Source organism: Polypterus senegalus, chromosome 8 (assembly GCF_016835505.1).
Source record: "Polypterus senegalus isolate Bchr_013 chromosome 8, ASM1683550v1, whole genome shotgun sequence".
Lineage (NCBI taxonomy): Eukaryota > Metazoa > Chordata > Cladistia > Polypteriformes > Polypteridae > Polypterus > Polypterus senegalus.
The window spans coordinates 183,136,907-183,152,309 of record NC_053161.1 but is presented as its reverse complement, the minus strand read 5'-3'; the positions used below and the strand labels follow the sequence as shown (position 1 = coordinate 183,152,309).

The 15,403-nt window shown below is 39.5% G+C and overlaps 1 pseudogene; it reads right to left on the bottom strand.

Annotated features, from left to right (window-relative positions):
• Window positions 1-686: 686 nt before the first annotated feature.
• Window positions 687-14,129, bottom strand: LOC120533514 (annotated as a pseudogene).
• Window positions 14,130-15,403: the final 1,274 nt, after the last annotated feature.

Below are 15,403 nucleotides of genomic sequence, written 5' to 3'. Positions count from 1 at the left end.
TGATATGTGACTTCTTTTTATTTCCGGCACTGTGCGATTTTGTGGATGTGAGCTTTCATGTTTCTCCAACACGCTATGCCACTCGATCAACTTCCTTTTGTTGATTATACCACGGTTTATTTGAACAAATAGTATGTTTTTCCTTTGCCTCCACTTGGTATTCGCTGAAATTCTTATGTTTCCCCCCGTGCTTTTCCCATTGTCTTTTCACAGAAGGCTGCGCTTAAGGGCGATTTATACTGATTTGCATATTCAAATAGGTGTAATTCTGGGAGGATTTGGGGCGTTACATAATGCGCGTGCACGAAGCGTAGTTTTCACGCTGATCGGGATTTATGTAGCGGAAGAACGTGGAAGTTGGAGTACGCACAGATTCCTGCATCTGGATTTTTCTGTGCGTAAGCACATTTCGGCTTTTGTGCTTACGCCATGTTATAGTGCGAGTTCTACGCACGGCGTTATACATGAGGCCCCTGCACCTCCTCATTTTCCATTGTGCGGTCTCAGTTGTGGTCCTAGTGTCTTTCTCGTGCTGGTAAGTTGTACTTCATGCAGAGTTTCCAATGAATGAGCCTGGCCACTTTGTGCTGTTGTGCAGTGTATAAATCTTCAGCAATCAGTACCTCGCACCAGGCAACAAGATGTGTGAATGTCTGTAGCTCTTTGTGGGAGAAGTGACAATTATGTTTTTTTTTTTGTTTTTTCTATTTTTGATCTCAACCACTTTGTGTCCAAGTCACTGTTTTGTACAACTATGATGAGGCGTATATCTTTTGGTCTCAGATCGCCTCTCATAAGCCATGCATAAGTAAGTCCTGATTCCTCCTGAGGCTGTTGGAGGAGGGCAGTGTATTTACCACTTAACTCGTAGTTTCCCCAATTAGATTTTTTCTGTTTTCATCAAACTTTTTGAATTCTTTCTTCTGTTGCTTAGCATTGTATTGTATTCATCTGTGGACAAGGTGAGGGAATTTCTGTCATTTTTTTCTCTCTTGTGTGAATTCTTTGATGTTTCTGAAAATTCCTTTTCTGTGTAAACTTTTTACCACATTCAGAGCAGCAATACTGCTTCTCTCCTGAGTGAGTTTTAATGTGCATCTGAAAATTACTACTGTTAGAGAATAGTTTTCCACATTCAGAGCAGTAATATGGCTTCACCCCTACGTGAATTATTTTGTGGCGTTGAAAACTGCTTCTCCGTGAAAAGCTTTTACCACATTCAGAACAGCAATATGGCTTCTCCCCTGTGTGAATTTGTTTGTGGCGCTGAAGGTGGCTTCTTTCTGAAAACTGTTTACCACATTCAGAACAGGCATATGGCTTCTCCCCTGTGTGGATTCTTTGGTGGCTTTGAAGACTGCTTCTCTTTGAAAACTGTTTACCACATTCAGAACAGGCATATGGCTTCTCCCCTGTGTGAATTATTTTATGGCGTTGAAAACTGCTTCTCCGTGAAAAGCTTTTACCACATTCAGAACAGCAATATGGCTTCTCCCCTGTGTGAATTCTTTGGTGAATCTGAAGATGGCTTCTCTTTGAAAACAGTTTACCACATTCAGAGCAGCAATACGGCTTCTCTCCTGAGTGAGTTTTAATGTGCGTCTGAAAATTACTACTCTTAGAGAATAGTTTTCCACATTCAGAGCAGTAATATGGCTTCTCCCTGTGTGAATTATTTTGTGGGATTGAAAATTGCTTCTATCTGAAAACTGTTTACCACATTCAGAACAGCCATATGGCTTCTCCCCTGTGTGGATTCTTTGGTGGCTCTGAAGAACGCCTCGTTCTGAAAACTTTTTACCACATTCAGAACAGTCATATGGCTTCTCTACTGAGTGAATAACTTGGTGGCGTAGAAGACGGCTTCTCTTTGAAAACTGTTTGCCACATTCAGAACAGCAGTGAAGTTTGATTCCTGTATAAAGTTTAAAAGATAAAAAGTTTTAGTTTTAAACCCACCGCTTTCATACTGACAACACCAAATAAATATTGGTTTAATTTATGAACAAACTTTGACAAGCATAAGCAATCATTTCACTTTAGCAGCAAGTGATTAGAGACTCAACTTGTTCAGTTTTTTCATTTGTATTTCAACTACTCACCACATAAGCACAATTATAGCAGCCAAGAAGTTAAAAAAGTAAAATAAACAGATCACATGTGACAGGCACAATCAACGAAACTATTGTTGATTTTTTTAACTACATTACAGAATGGCATAATCATTTTGTCATCATATTCTGTAAATATTACAACATTATATATTATAATTATTGCATGTAGAAAGTAATAATCATCACCCATCATTACATTGGAGAGTGTCATGTCAAATATCTGAAATGAACTTTTATTAAACAGATTGTGTCTTAATTATTTTAGGGCAATTTTTTTTTTTTTTGTTTCTTATCTCCCAGGGCTGAATATTTTTCCAAAAACTAACATTTTTTTAAAAAAAGAACGCAAAGCAATTGTTTAACATATCAAATCAACAAAAAATATTTACTTTTGACAAATGTTACTGTCTTGCATGTTGTATGAGCCTGCATACTCTATAATTTCACATACATATCACATACATTTTACCCAGCAAAGTCTGATCTCACTCAAAGCAGCCAATTTCAGTCATTGCCACATTGCACTGCTTACAATACGTGTTGCTTTGGTGCCTACATTTCAGTTGTCTGTTGCTGCACTTTCTCACATATATTGTTAGTGTGTACTGTAGAGAGACAAGTCACCCTTTTGCCATCGTGCCATTCCACTGCCACCAAGTTTTCTTCCCGCATGAAAACCGTATTGTCACCTCTTTTCATCTTCTGAAACTTTATGAACTTTATGCATGGTATTATAGTCTGGCTCACCCCATGGGTTTTGCTTCTGTTTATTACAGAAGTGAATAAAACTTTGCAGCAGCACGTACCTATCACCATGCTGCATTACCTGTCCAAAGCCACCAGGGGACAAAGCACGTTTGGACCAATGCTTCCTGAAGTTATATCACCAGTTCTGTCCCATATCTATTTGTAATACCACAGCATGCTTCATCTCGTCTTTTGTTGTGGGTTTATACTTTGAAAAACGAGAATGCGATGCAAACGCAGCCCGCGATTCAAAACATTTCTCTGCCTACCTGTTTGAATCGTCTGACTGTAGCTGAAAAGCAGCATCAGGAGAGAGCAGCCTGAAGTACAGCAGCTAGTGATCTGTCGTGTTCAACAGCAAGCCATGCCGTCTTGTGAAGTCCAGTAGCCAGATCAATGTCTGTGTATTTATCCCAAGCGAACCTTGCCGTAGATGCATCGGCTGCGTGAAGGCGCTCAACTGGCAGCAGATCCGCAGGAGCGGCATCGGCTGGTGTTTCATCAGCTGATGCCTGCTTCTCACTCTCTTGCTCGATCTCCTGATCACTGTCAATAAAATCCGATTCTGAAAAATCAGAGTCAGACTCTGCGATAATGCGCAAAACATTGTCTGCCGAGTGTTTTCTTTTCTGCACTCGCTTCGCTCCCTTGTCACATGTCGATGCCATCTTGCCATTGTTTACATTATGCAACTTACACACATGCAAGGATTAGTTGCCGAGTCAACCAGTCTAGTATTCCTCCAAGCACAGAAGGAATGCCTGTGACGTGACAGTGAGATTTGTCGCCATTAACAGCTGATTGTCGCCCTCAACCCCTCCTGTCGACAAGAGTCGACATCCGCCCTAAAAGAGTTAATATTTGTAAACAATTAGTCCAATGCCACCTGACTCCATAATATTTTTTAAATTTTACTTTAAAAAGAGGAAAAGGATAGTAAAGCAAAAACATTTTAATATACAATGAGAACTGAGTAAAATTTAAATAAATAAAACATGCAGGTCACTAAACAACCCCAGAGACCCACATGACACCAGACCTGAAACAGCAAACTGGACACTTGGGGCCAAAATGTAAAATATACTTCTGTCTTCATTCCACCTGGGGCAGGGGCTTTATTGTTGCAAATTGATTTAAAAATGGATTTAATGGATTTAATTTCTTCAGCTAAAACAGGGGCCCCAGAAAATCAGCATCATTTTGTGAGAGTTCTGGTAAATTAAATTACAAAACACAATCACTCCAAAGACAGGAGTTCAGCAGAGGGGAAAGTTTACAAAAATAAAATAAACCTTATCAATTTCCAAGCAGTAGTTAGTGATATTACCTATATATCTGTACTATCACTATATTTTTGCTCGATCTGGGGCATGGAGGCTAACAAATCTCATCTGTGCAGTCTAAGAGCTCATAACTCACTCAGTTTAGCACCAGAGAGATGGCAAGGAGTGCACATGAAATTAATTCTCAACTCTGTACGAGATGGTCATTTACCTTCTCTCTGATTAGCATCATTTTGAGATTCTGTACTGGACCAGAAAAACACGGGTGAATTTAAAATATTATTCAGACGCTTCTCAAGATTATCAATATTATTGTATGCCGAGTGAAAATATTTGGAGGCATTAGCAATGGTCAGGCCTTGAATATGCTCTTTAAAAACCAGTCAAACGCAAGGTGGATCTTAAACAGAGTCCATGTTATTTTACTACTGGCTGAGAAGGACACTGCCACACACTAACACGTGGAGGCAAATTGATGAATGAATTTAATCAGAAGAAACAAATCTTTAAAACAGGCTGCATCAGCCAAGCTCAAAGATAATAAATCAGCAATACTTGAGTGCTTGCAAGTAGAAGAGAAGACACTGAGATTAGACAGGAGAGAGGAAAACAATGAAGAGCAATAAAGAAGACCTGTAAATGAAATACATTACAAGTTGCCACACGAGTTAACCCCATAGCCCCGCCAGCAGTCATGTATAATGTAGACAGTAGTTCCAGAATCACACCACTAAACCGTATATGCAAAAATCTAAACCAAGGTCTCTCAAATAAAAACACAGGAAAAAATAAACAGGATCTGCTTATGAGTGGGCAAACATGGAGAGAACTCAGTAAACAATCCCATCCTAACCCCAACACTCACAATACAAGAGTCAATGAGGTGAAAATATGGACAACACATCTGAAGATAAATATGACAGGCAAGCAAATATTAAACAATTGTGGGAAGAAAGTATCTGGAGCATGAAAGGCTCGTGTCCCGACCCCTCACAACCCGCAAAGACTCTTTAATCACATGTGTATGTACACACACGAAACACACACATGGAAAAAAAAGGAAGAAGTAGCCATTATGAATCAATATTCAGGAAAACGTCTAAGCAGTACTGGCCAATCATACATAAAACAGTCAAAGTGGCTAAGTACCAGTAACATGAAGGAGTCAAAGGCATTGAGTGCCTGTTGAGGGTCAGTGAAATGCCGCTGCACACCAGTGAAAGAAGTCTGAAGCTTTGCCAGACAAATCAGGAAAGCAGAAAGATCAATTTGTGGAGCCTTTTTGATCACCTGAGATGAGGTCTTGTGGGGTTGGTGTGGTGATGACTGAATAATTAGAAGTAAAAGTAGACCTTCCACCCTTCAAAATTTACATTTGAATTTTTGCGTGCATCTTTCAGAATAGTAACTCAGTCAGAACTGGACGCATACATGTCACTTTGCCTGGTATGTATTCTATGTGCCTGGCCTGAAATTAGAAATGGTTGAAAACCAAAAAAGCCATTATTTCTTCATAAAGCCAAACATTTTCCCACTCTTATTATATGGAACTCCAGTAAGTCTGATGTTGCCTCTTCTTGATCCATCTTATTGTCTGTAAAGTTTCTTATGGGGAGATTGGGTCTCAGCATAAAAGGAATATATTCTCTCTGTCCTGCTGCTCCACTTGAGTACAGACCTGAATAAAAACTGACATGAGTTTCTGCTTTTCGTTTCTAATTTCTACAATATCACTATGAAGGTCAGATAACCTCCTGTCTTTTGATTCATTCAAAGTCACACTTAGAACTCCATTTTGCTCCAATATAAAGGCCGTCAGTTGATTAACAGTAGAAACTGCTCCAGAGTAATCAATCACCATGCCATCCTCAAATTCCTCTGGGCTTTTTTCAGTGGCCTTGAATGCAAAGAACCAGGGAGTGTCGTCCGATCAGAACAATTCATCTGTCGCACCAAAAACCACAAAAGGTATGTTGATGCTCTGATGAGACCATTTTTTAGATTAATTTGTAAAAACAGTAATTGCAGGATAGTGTCATGGAGTACTCTTACAACAAAGCCATTATTCAAATGAGCATCATACTAAATGCAAAATGTATACAAAAATAGCTCATTTAAATCACTAAGGCAACACAGAAGAATGAACAAGTATTAATGCACTGACCCACAGGAGCACCAGTAATCTAAGAAAAAAAATTATAAGATGAAGAAACCCGAGATCAGAGCCATGACTCGTATTAGTGTCTGCTCTGGGTGAGGAGTGGCAGGTGAAACCAGGACTGGTCAGCTTTATCACCCACCGGTCTCACTTATACAGCCCTTTATAATATTCATGGACGTGCACTATGCTAACTGAAATTAAATGTGTTGCGCTTTACTGTGTATTAAATTTAATAGGAGTTCATGTATGCAAATGAAGTCAAATTTAATGATTAATTCTGTGGGATTTTATTAATCAATTGTAGGAGTCAGTCACCTTTTTGATTAACTTCATTCACATCAGGAGATGTTCCTGCTAAAATTACATGAGAGGCTTCATTCTTCAACTTGACAGTTTCCTTTACTACTGCTATCCTCTAAAGCCGGCTGGGGCTGTCATCATGACAAACATCAACAAGCTGCTGTCCAGAACTCCTTACAGTGGTCTTTACTCCTGAGGTCTTGAACGTGGTCAATTCAGTTTCTATCGCTTAGATAATAATGCGTATACTGTAAATAGTATAACGGCAAAGATTCTAGCTGAGAAAAAAATAATCAGGGGATACCAAAACTATGTGCCAAAGGGAGAACTGAAAGAAGGAACATATTTCATAAACAAAGAAATCAGAAAGAAAACAATCTGTTCGAAAAAGCACACACACAGGACTTCTTCTGCACTTTCAAATACTCCACAAATGCCCAAGCCAACCTTAAACAAATATGATGTCATAATAATCACATGGAGTAAATCTTTACTAAACACAACTTGATACTCATGACAATCAATAAATAACATTAACATTCTAACACACCAAGACGTCAAGTGCGTATGTAAAAAAGTCCTATGAAAATCTAAACTCCACCTTTCAATGTCTTTCTCTTTCCATCAGCTGAAATACAGAACTAGCTGAGCAACCTGAACATTTACCATTAAATGATAGACAATTCAAAGCTGGAGAAATTAACACTTAAACAATACTTAAGTAAAGCACAAAAAGACCTGCTATAAGAGAAAGGGAGATTAAGCAATACATAAGGTGACTGCAGCTTTATTAGAACAATCTGGACGAGAACAGGCCATTCAGCCCAGCAAAGCTCACCAGTCCTATCCACTCAATTCTTCTAAAATAACATCAAGTCGAGTTTTGAAAGCCCCTAAACTCCTACTGTCTACCACACTACTTGGCAGCTTATTCAATTTTCTGTTCTCTGTGTGAAGAAGATCTTAATGTTTGTGCAAAATTTACCCAAAACTGGTTTCCAACTATGTCCCTGTGTTCTTGTACACATTACAACACAAACAGGCCAGACACAAGACTGTTAGCTAAAGATGGACACTTGGTTGGATTAAGCAGCTCCGAGAACATGTTGCTTAAAATCTTCAGTAAAATTTAAATTGCTTTACAGATGCAAGAAAAAGTTTGTGTACCCTTGAATGTGGTCTGATCATCAACTACAGACAAACATAATCAGCCTGAACTCATAACACACAAACAATTGGACTGTCCATGTTGAACATTTCATTTAAACCTTTACAGTCCCATGAAGTCAGGTGTTCAACCAATGAGAGGACACTGGAGGTGTGGCTTAGAGGCACTCAGACAAATAAAAAGAAAGAAATGTGGGTTCTTGCAAAGCTGTCTCTTCTCGATAAAGATCTTCTCATGAACATACAGAAGAACAACACAAGAAATGTAACAGACAAGAGGAGATCATTCATCAGACCATCAAGCTTGTTAGTTTAGCTAACAGTTAAGCTGTCCCAACATCACATAAAGATAACTCTAAGATTGTCAAGAGGAAATAAAACTTGAGGAGAAAAAAAGCTGGGAAAGCACGGAAATCCTTCCGTAAGAACTCTAAATACAAAGAGGAAGAATGCCCAGAGGGGACTGGGCAGTCTCATGGTCTGGAATCCCTGCAGATTTAATTTTTTTCTCAGGCTGTCTGGAGTTTTTTTTTTTTCTCTCCTCCCAGGCCATCGGACCTTACTCTTATTCTATGTTATTTAATGTTGACTTATTTTAATTTCTTACTATGTCTTTTATTTTTCTATTCTTCATTATGTAAAGCATTTTGAGCTACATTTTTGTATGAAAATGTGCTATATAAATAAATGTTGTATTGTATTGTATTGTAACAAAGGGCAATAAAAGTAAAGCTGGGAGAGCAAATACAGGCATTTAAAAGAACATCTTAGATTATTCAGTGCTTTCAATAATTTTCATATATTACTTGCCCTTTCATTCCGATTATGTAATTTCAAGTTGTTTATATTGTGTGGTTTATTAAGTGGGTGAGACCCTAAGAGGTGAGGTCACACCAATATCACTCCTCAAGGACCACCCCCAGCATATATAATATCAGGGAGGTGGTCCTTCAGTTATTTACTGACATTTGATGAGTACTTTATTATAACTATTTAAGCCAACAATATATTTTGGGTCTGTGAATGCTGAAGCCTCCTGTTGAGTTTGGAGTCAGGCTGCCTTGGTTGAGACCTATCTATAGATAAGCTAGTGAAGGTCCTAAGGCCTCATTTATAAAGCTTGCATACACATAAAATTGGACTTGAAATGTGTGTATGCAACCTCCCATACAAGTGTTAAGGTTTACAAAAGAAACTTGACAGGGGAACAAACATATTTACAGTAACTCTGACCCTTATATACACAACATTTTACAGAAACTGGGAAATGATGACACCCTCGATCAAGAAGGAAAAGGCAGCCAAATCAGCTAAATGACGACTCGCAAGAATAATTCAATTTACCAAGCTATTATTATAATGTGCGTTAATGTGACAAACATGACACCTCAGAAATTACAGCTATGACGTACAGTTTGTATTTTAGTTCCCTTAAAGAGAGCCAATGATATGTATTTGCATTGAAGAAATTCTACTTTGTCATCACTTTATATCTGCTAGTTGATGTCTCTTCTCAGGGAAGTGGCCAACAGCTCAACAGTATCTCAGCCAAGCTTCACTCCATTATGCCTGCTGCGCTGGAAGCCATTAACTTACTGCTGATGCACTACATCTCATTTTATATAGTGTGGGTGTACACACATAACACATGACATGTTTTTGCCAACACAAAAAGTCAATCTGCAGCATTGGCCAGCTCTCTTAACACAACTGGAACACTCTACTGCACTCATATTGCAGAAACGGCACCTAGCAAGATTGAAGCTGCTTTTTTTAATCGTAAGCAGTGACATTCCATTACTACACAAGTCATCCAAGATGTGGCTGACAAATGTCACATCTCCATGGCCTCACTCAAACCATGATTCATTTATTTTGAGACAAAATAGCTTTGACAGACGTGATGTTGCTTTAGATGGTGAAGTATGTGTTGGCGAGGTAACCTGCTGAACCCTCAGTGTTTCAAATGATTGCTGTTATAATTAACAGGTCAGGTCATATCATTATATGCGCCAGCTGACAGTGGCTTCCTGCACAGACAGTTTTGCCCTACACCTTTTTCCTGAACCCCAGAGAACAGAGGAGAGGTGCTGTAACTACATGTGTGATCTTTCACTCTCAGATGAAAAGCAAAGCCAGATGTTCTTGAATGAAGGTGATGGGGCCTCAAAGTGTCAGGAGAAAGAGGCTGATCTACCAGCCCATTAATTCTGCAGCATCATCATTGCATATAGAGGTAACAGATCAACAGGCTCCATATGTGAATGTTTACAGGGTGGCAGGTAAAGGAGTGTTCACATACACATATTTAAAAAGTGACTATGACTTACAAAAAGTAAATTTTGTAGTAATGTGCATACACCCGGTTTATAAATCTTATATATTTTTCTGGACATACACATTTTCCTGTTTTTTTTTGAGCTCAATTCCATGCAAAGTTTTATAAATGTCACCTCTGGTCTGCAACACCATTGCTATCACATCATGGTAGAATCACAGTTTAGGACTGTTTTGTTTCTGCAGGACCATGACAGGATGTCATCATCAATGTAGCACTGAATTAAAAATTGTTATAAAGAAATCTGATAGGAGATGTCATGATAGTGAAAGCTTGAGAGAAATTAGGTAATAAAAAACACAATCAGATGAAACAAATAAAGAAATCAACAAGAGAAAGGCTTACACAGAAGAAAGCTGGTGTTCCGGACCAGCCAATCAAAAGGAAGAGCTTAGGCTTCATTGGCTTTACCTGAAGTCAGCTGATCATTGAAGGAATCCCTGAGACATCAAGGAACTGAAAACGTTCGAAACGATGAATAGACAAGAAATTGAACCCGGAGTAGCAGCTGCAGGAAATGTTTGGTGAAGGCCACTGCAGCTAAAGGAGGATCAGAAAGTTTCTAAAGACAGAGGGTCACAAACTGGACTGTTCCCATGTTTAAACAATGTATTCTGGAATGACAAGGGTCTCTTTGTTTGTTATTAGTTTAAAATGACTGTGCTTGTCTGTTTTATGGACTTAATTGAAGATCAGGCCAAAGAATTAGGAGAAATTATTGCAGAAATAAAAAATTCCAAAGGGTTCACAAACTTTCTTTTTACCAAAGACAGGCTTAGTGTGTTTTAATAATGTTACAAACAATAATTGAAGAAGTGCAGACTCCTAAACCCTGTAAAATGTAGTGAAATTACAGTGTTTAATAAAGTTTGAACGTCTAAGTTTGTTTAAAAAAAAGCACAAGACAGCACTTTCAGGCCCATAACCCTGACACTAAAACGTACACCGATTGTTATTTTTCACTTACTTGTTTCAGATGACGTCTTAGGTGGTGGCTGACCTTCCTCAGTTCTAGGAGATGAAATTCCTTCAGCCGTCTTTCTGTCAGACTGTAATGATTCATGTTTTACATTGATAGAAGACTCCAGAGGTGAAGAGTGTCTGCTATGAGAAGAGACTAACCCGGTCACTGCTCCATCTTGATCTCCATAATGAAGGTCATCTTCCTTGACACTCTCCATACTCCTAAAGCTGGCCACCTCAATGTTGACACACTCCTCTTCATCCTCCGCTTTAAAGCTCACTGACCCCAGTTCATGGTCCTCTTCCTTAATGTCCAGACTCTCCTGTTTGGGGTGGACACTCTCCCACTCACAGTCCTCCTCCTCCTTAACATTTATGGTCCTCTCCTCCATGATATTCATGTCAGCCTCACACGTCTCCTCTTTCACAGCCATTTAAATGTTACAGTATATGGCAGAGAGTTTTATCTCTCTGTGGAAAAAAAACAGGAATCGATTCCATTAAAACTGCATCATTCAGATCTAAAGACATTTGATTTTTATAACATCCTGTTAGTTAAAGCTGATGTCAAGTCAGACAGTTCACAGCAATCGCACAGTAACTCATCGCTTTTCATGTCACATTAGCTGTAAAATAAGTTTGGGAATGAAATGAGGGTCCATCAGGGTAGAAGAAGGAGGTGGCCATCTTGCACAGTTGTGTGTCAACAGTATTCACTACTTTGGTTGAACATTCAATACTGTTAGGGTCCCAGAATTTTGTTAATAGTTAATGTGAAGGAAGGTTTATACAAGTTAGGCCTCAGGATTATGTTAAAAAACAGGGGCATATGAAGGAGGAACTTAAAATCACTGGTCAACTTGTCTAATGTGAAACTGCCCCAAGCTTACAAAATCCAAAACCATTATTCAAGTAAGTCACAGCCTTCATTTACATAATCTTAACGAGATGGAGGCAGTTGGTGGTGTGTCCCTGTAAAGAGGACCACCTAATGTGAGACACCCAATGTCTGACTTCAACTAACCTGTGACTCGCTAAGACAAATTTAAACAGGTTTGATTTTGTTTTTAGTCTTAGCAGACTGTGTGCAGGAGAGAAGACAACCAGTGAATTTCCTCCTGAAGTAGAAGGCATAGAGTTAAGTGAAGAGGAATAAGAAACTGCAGGTTTTGAACCTAACAAAAATAAGAGATGCTCCTCTTTCTCTTGTTTCATGTTTCAGATAGCAAAACAAAAGGGGAAAAATAAAATAAAACAGAGGGTGAAGATTGCTGCTGAAGAGTGACAGCTGTTAACCCTTTGTACACCACAGGCATCATCAGCAGCATGCTATTGGCTGTTAGAAACAGGGCTGAGCACGACTCTGCTGAATGGTCGGCACACAATCACTAAATGTGACAATTGTTTAAATAAACGTGGTCAGGTGATGAGATAAGCAACGGTGGTTGGCAAATCTGACATGCTCGGAAAGAAAAATGTTCTTCCAAACAACTGTCATTTTCAACAACTTTGAAACAAGTTTCAAGTTTCTCAGCTTCATCTTGTTTAAGTACACTCTGCACACATCACAAATATTTTAGTAATTAACACATTAATAAACTCCTATTAAACAGCAGCACCACCCAGTATTGTGAGATTGGCATGGTGGAGGCCTTGTGTGCCTCAGTCTTTCTTAACACTCCACCCTGATGGACCAGTTTACTATGGGTAACCCTAAAATTGTGGGGTTCGGGGGAACAGCAGAGTAAAAGCGGCTTATTATTGACCTTCATGAATATTCTAATTAAATGAAAGTTGTTTTTGGCCAGAAGAGGGATGGCAGTCCTGACAGTGGCGTTCACCTAAGAGTGGCTCATGGGGTGACCCACACAGCCTGGTTGGGTCTGTATGATAAAGTCACATGTATAAGTAGCCAAATGGACCTTAACTTCCACCTCTCCACTGTGGTCCAGCACAAAACAAACACTAATAGAAGTTATTGGGGTACAGGAAGAAAACCAGAGTACCTGTACAGGGCAGGAGCCAGCTATAGACCACCATTGGGTACACTCACATTCAAGTCCACGACCACACCAAGACAAGTTAGATTTGCTAGGCCACTAAACCAGAGTATCTTTAGAGAAGTGAAGAAAATAAGAATAAAAGAGCAGACATGGAAACTGCACAGAGACTTAAAAAACAGGCTGAGATTCAAATTCATTCTGACAGAACTGTAAGGCAGTAACACAAAACACAAATCTCTATTAACTTCTCTAATACTCACTAACAGGCATTACTGGATTGGCTTTAGCACTGAAACATGGGAGTTTATCATATTTCATACAGTTTAAATGGGGAAAAAACTCACACATTTAAGTGTCTATTTAAGCAATGCATGTAAATGTCGGCATTGGGTTAAGCAGCTTTGAGGCCGTGTGTGTAAATACAGATACTGTTGTTCTCAGCTCGTATTCTCTAAGACTCTTCTCCACGGTCATGGACTCCAGTTCGTTTTTCACTTTTAGTAATCTGACTCCTCGCGATTCTTTCAATGGCCGGCCGGTCACCACATCCGCGACCGTCTTTGAACTGGACACCGCGGAGGGACAAAAGAGAAACAAAGACAGAAATCAAAGCGCCGTACGTGTGGAATGGCCGTCTCCTCGATGTCTGCGATTCGAGAAGTAAACGACAAAAGGAACACATGGAGAGGAATGAACAGGCGCCAGCGATGTGACTGAGTGGTACGATTTAAAATTTGGGACTCGGCAACATCACGTGAATCGCAGATACCAATGAACAGAAACCACGCGGGTGGCTACAGGAAGATTCACTCGAGCAAAGTTCGGCGGGGGGCTAACGAACACGAACGCGGCGATTCCACACATCCACAAAATGCGTTCCCAAAATACAGAGCACTTACTGCCTGCCTCTTGGCAATTGGATTGTTTCTGAACTCGTTCACTCAGCGACAGTCTGGCGTCCGTAGTGTTTCACAAAGCGAGACAGCAGCTGTCGCGTTGGATGACGTCATTCTGCGGCCGACATTGGATCACGTGATAGTTAAGCGAACACAATTATATCCGGCTGCTGGCTTAGACTTAGAATTACTACTAGACGCCGCATGACCAGCAGCATCGTACGTCAAAGTCCCCGCCATATTGTGAGTGGCACTGCTGTGGAGTGAAGTAATGGATAAAGATGCCTCACGAATGTGCTGCTTGGGATTGTATAAACCGCTGTACGCTCCAAACTGGATCACAGGGATTACATTTCATAGGTAAGAATGAACAATTGTTTTGGTTATATGTGGCCATTAGAAAATCCCGTTTTATAATCTTAGCATTAAAGGTCACCTTACAATAAAATTAAACAACATTAGTAAAATTAAAACAAGACAATGATAAATCAAAAAGCAATAATTAGCAAACAAGCAAATGTAACTGGCAGTAACAGTGCAAAATTCACAATTGGTATGGCAGTTTGAAAATATACATTTTGAGGGCAGTTTTAAAATGTGTTATTGAATCGAGCTGACGTATTTGAAAGGGAAGTGAATTCCCGAGTTGAGGAGCACAATAAGAGACGCTCGAGCTCCCATAGCAGTGAGTCTGACGTGTGGTGCAGAAAGTCGAGCTGCAGATGAGGATCAAGTGAGCGAGAGGAGTGTCAGTCTGGAGGAGATCAGTGAGGTTATGGAGAGCTTTAAATGTTAAGAGCAGGGTTTAGTATTGTATTCTGTAGTGAACAGGGAGCCAGTGAAGTTGAGAGAGAATCGGTGTAATATGTTCAGTGGAATTAAAACAGATTATTATCCTGACAGCAGAATTTTGAAGAAGTTGTAAGAGATGGATGCGTTTTAGTGTATTATTATTATTAGTGTATAAATGGATATAAATAATTGCATGTAAATGATTCATCAAAATCTGCTGTATGTAAATGATACTGTTTTAAATGTTATTGTTTTTTCATCAGAAAACCCATGTCTACCTTTATTAGTTTAAATAGCACTTTTGCCACTTGCAATAGGGCAGATGCGCTGACGTATCGGTGATGTGCAGCATCTACCTATATATGTCTATGGCTGCAGGTCGCAGACTCGGCCTTCCACGCCCCTGGTCTTCCACACCTCCTGCCTTCCACAGTCTTCCCCACAAACGCCCATAGTCCGTAGAAAGAGAAGGAGAAGAGCTCCTGTACAGTTTTTCCAGTTCAATAAAGAAAAGGACACGGATCAATGTCACAACAGAACCAGGTATGGACTCCCAGAATAAAAAGCTCAGTATATTTAAAGAAACTTTAGCTCAAGTAAACAAAACTAATGAGATGTACGATTATGTACTGTATAGTG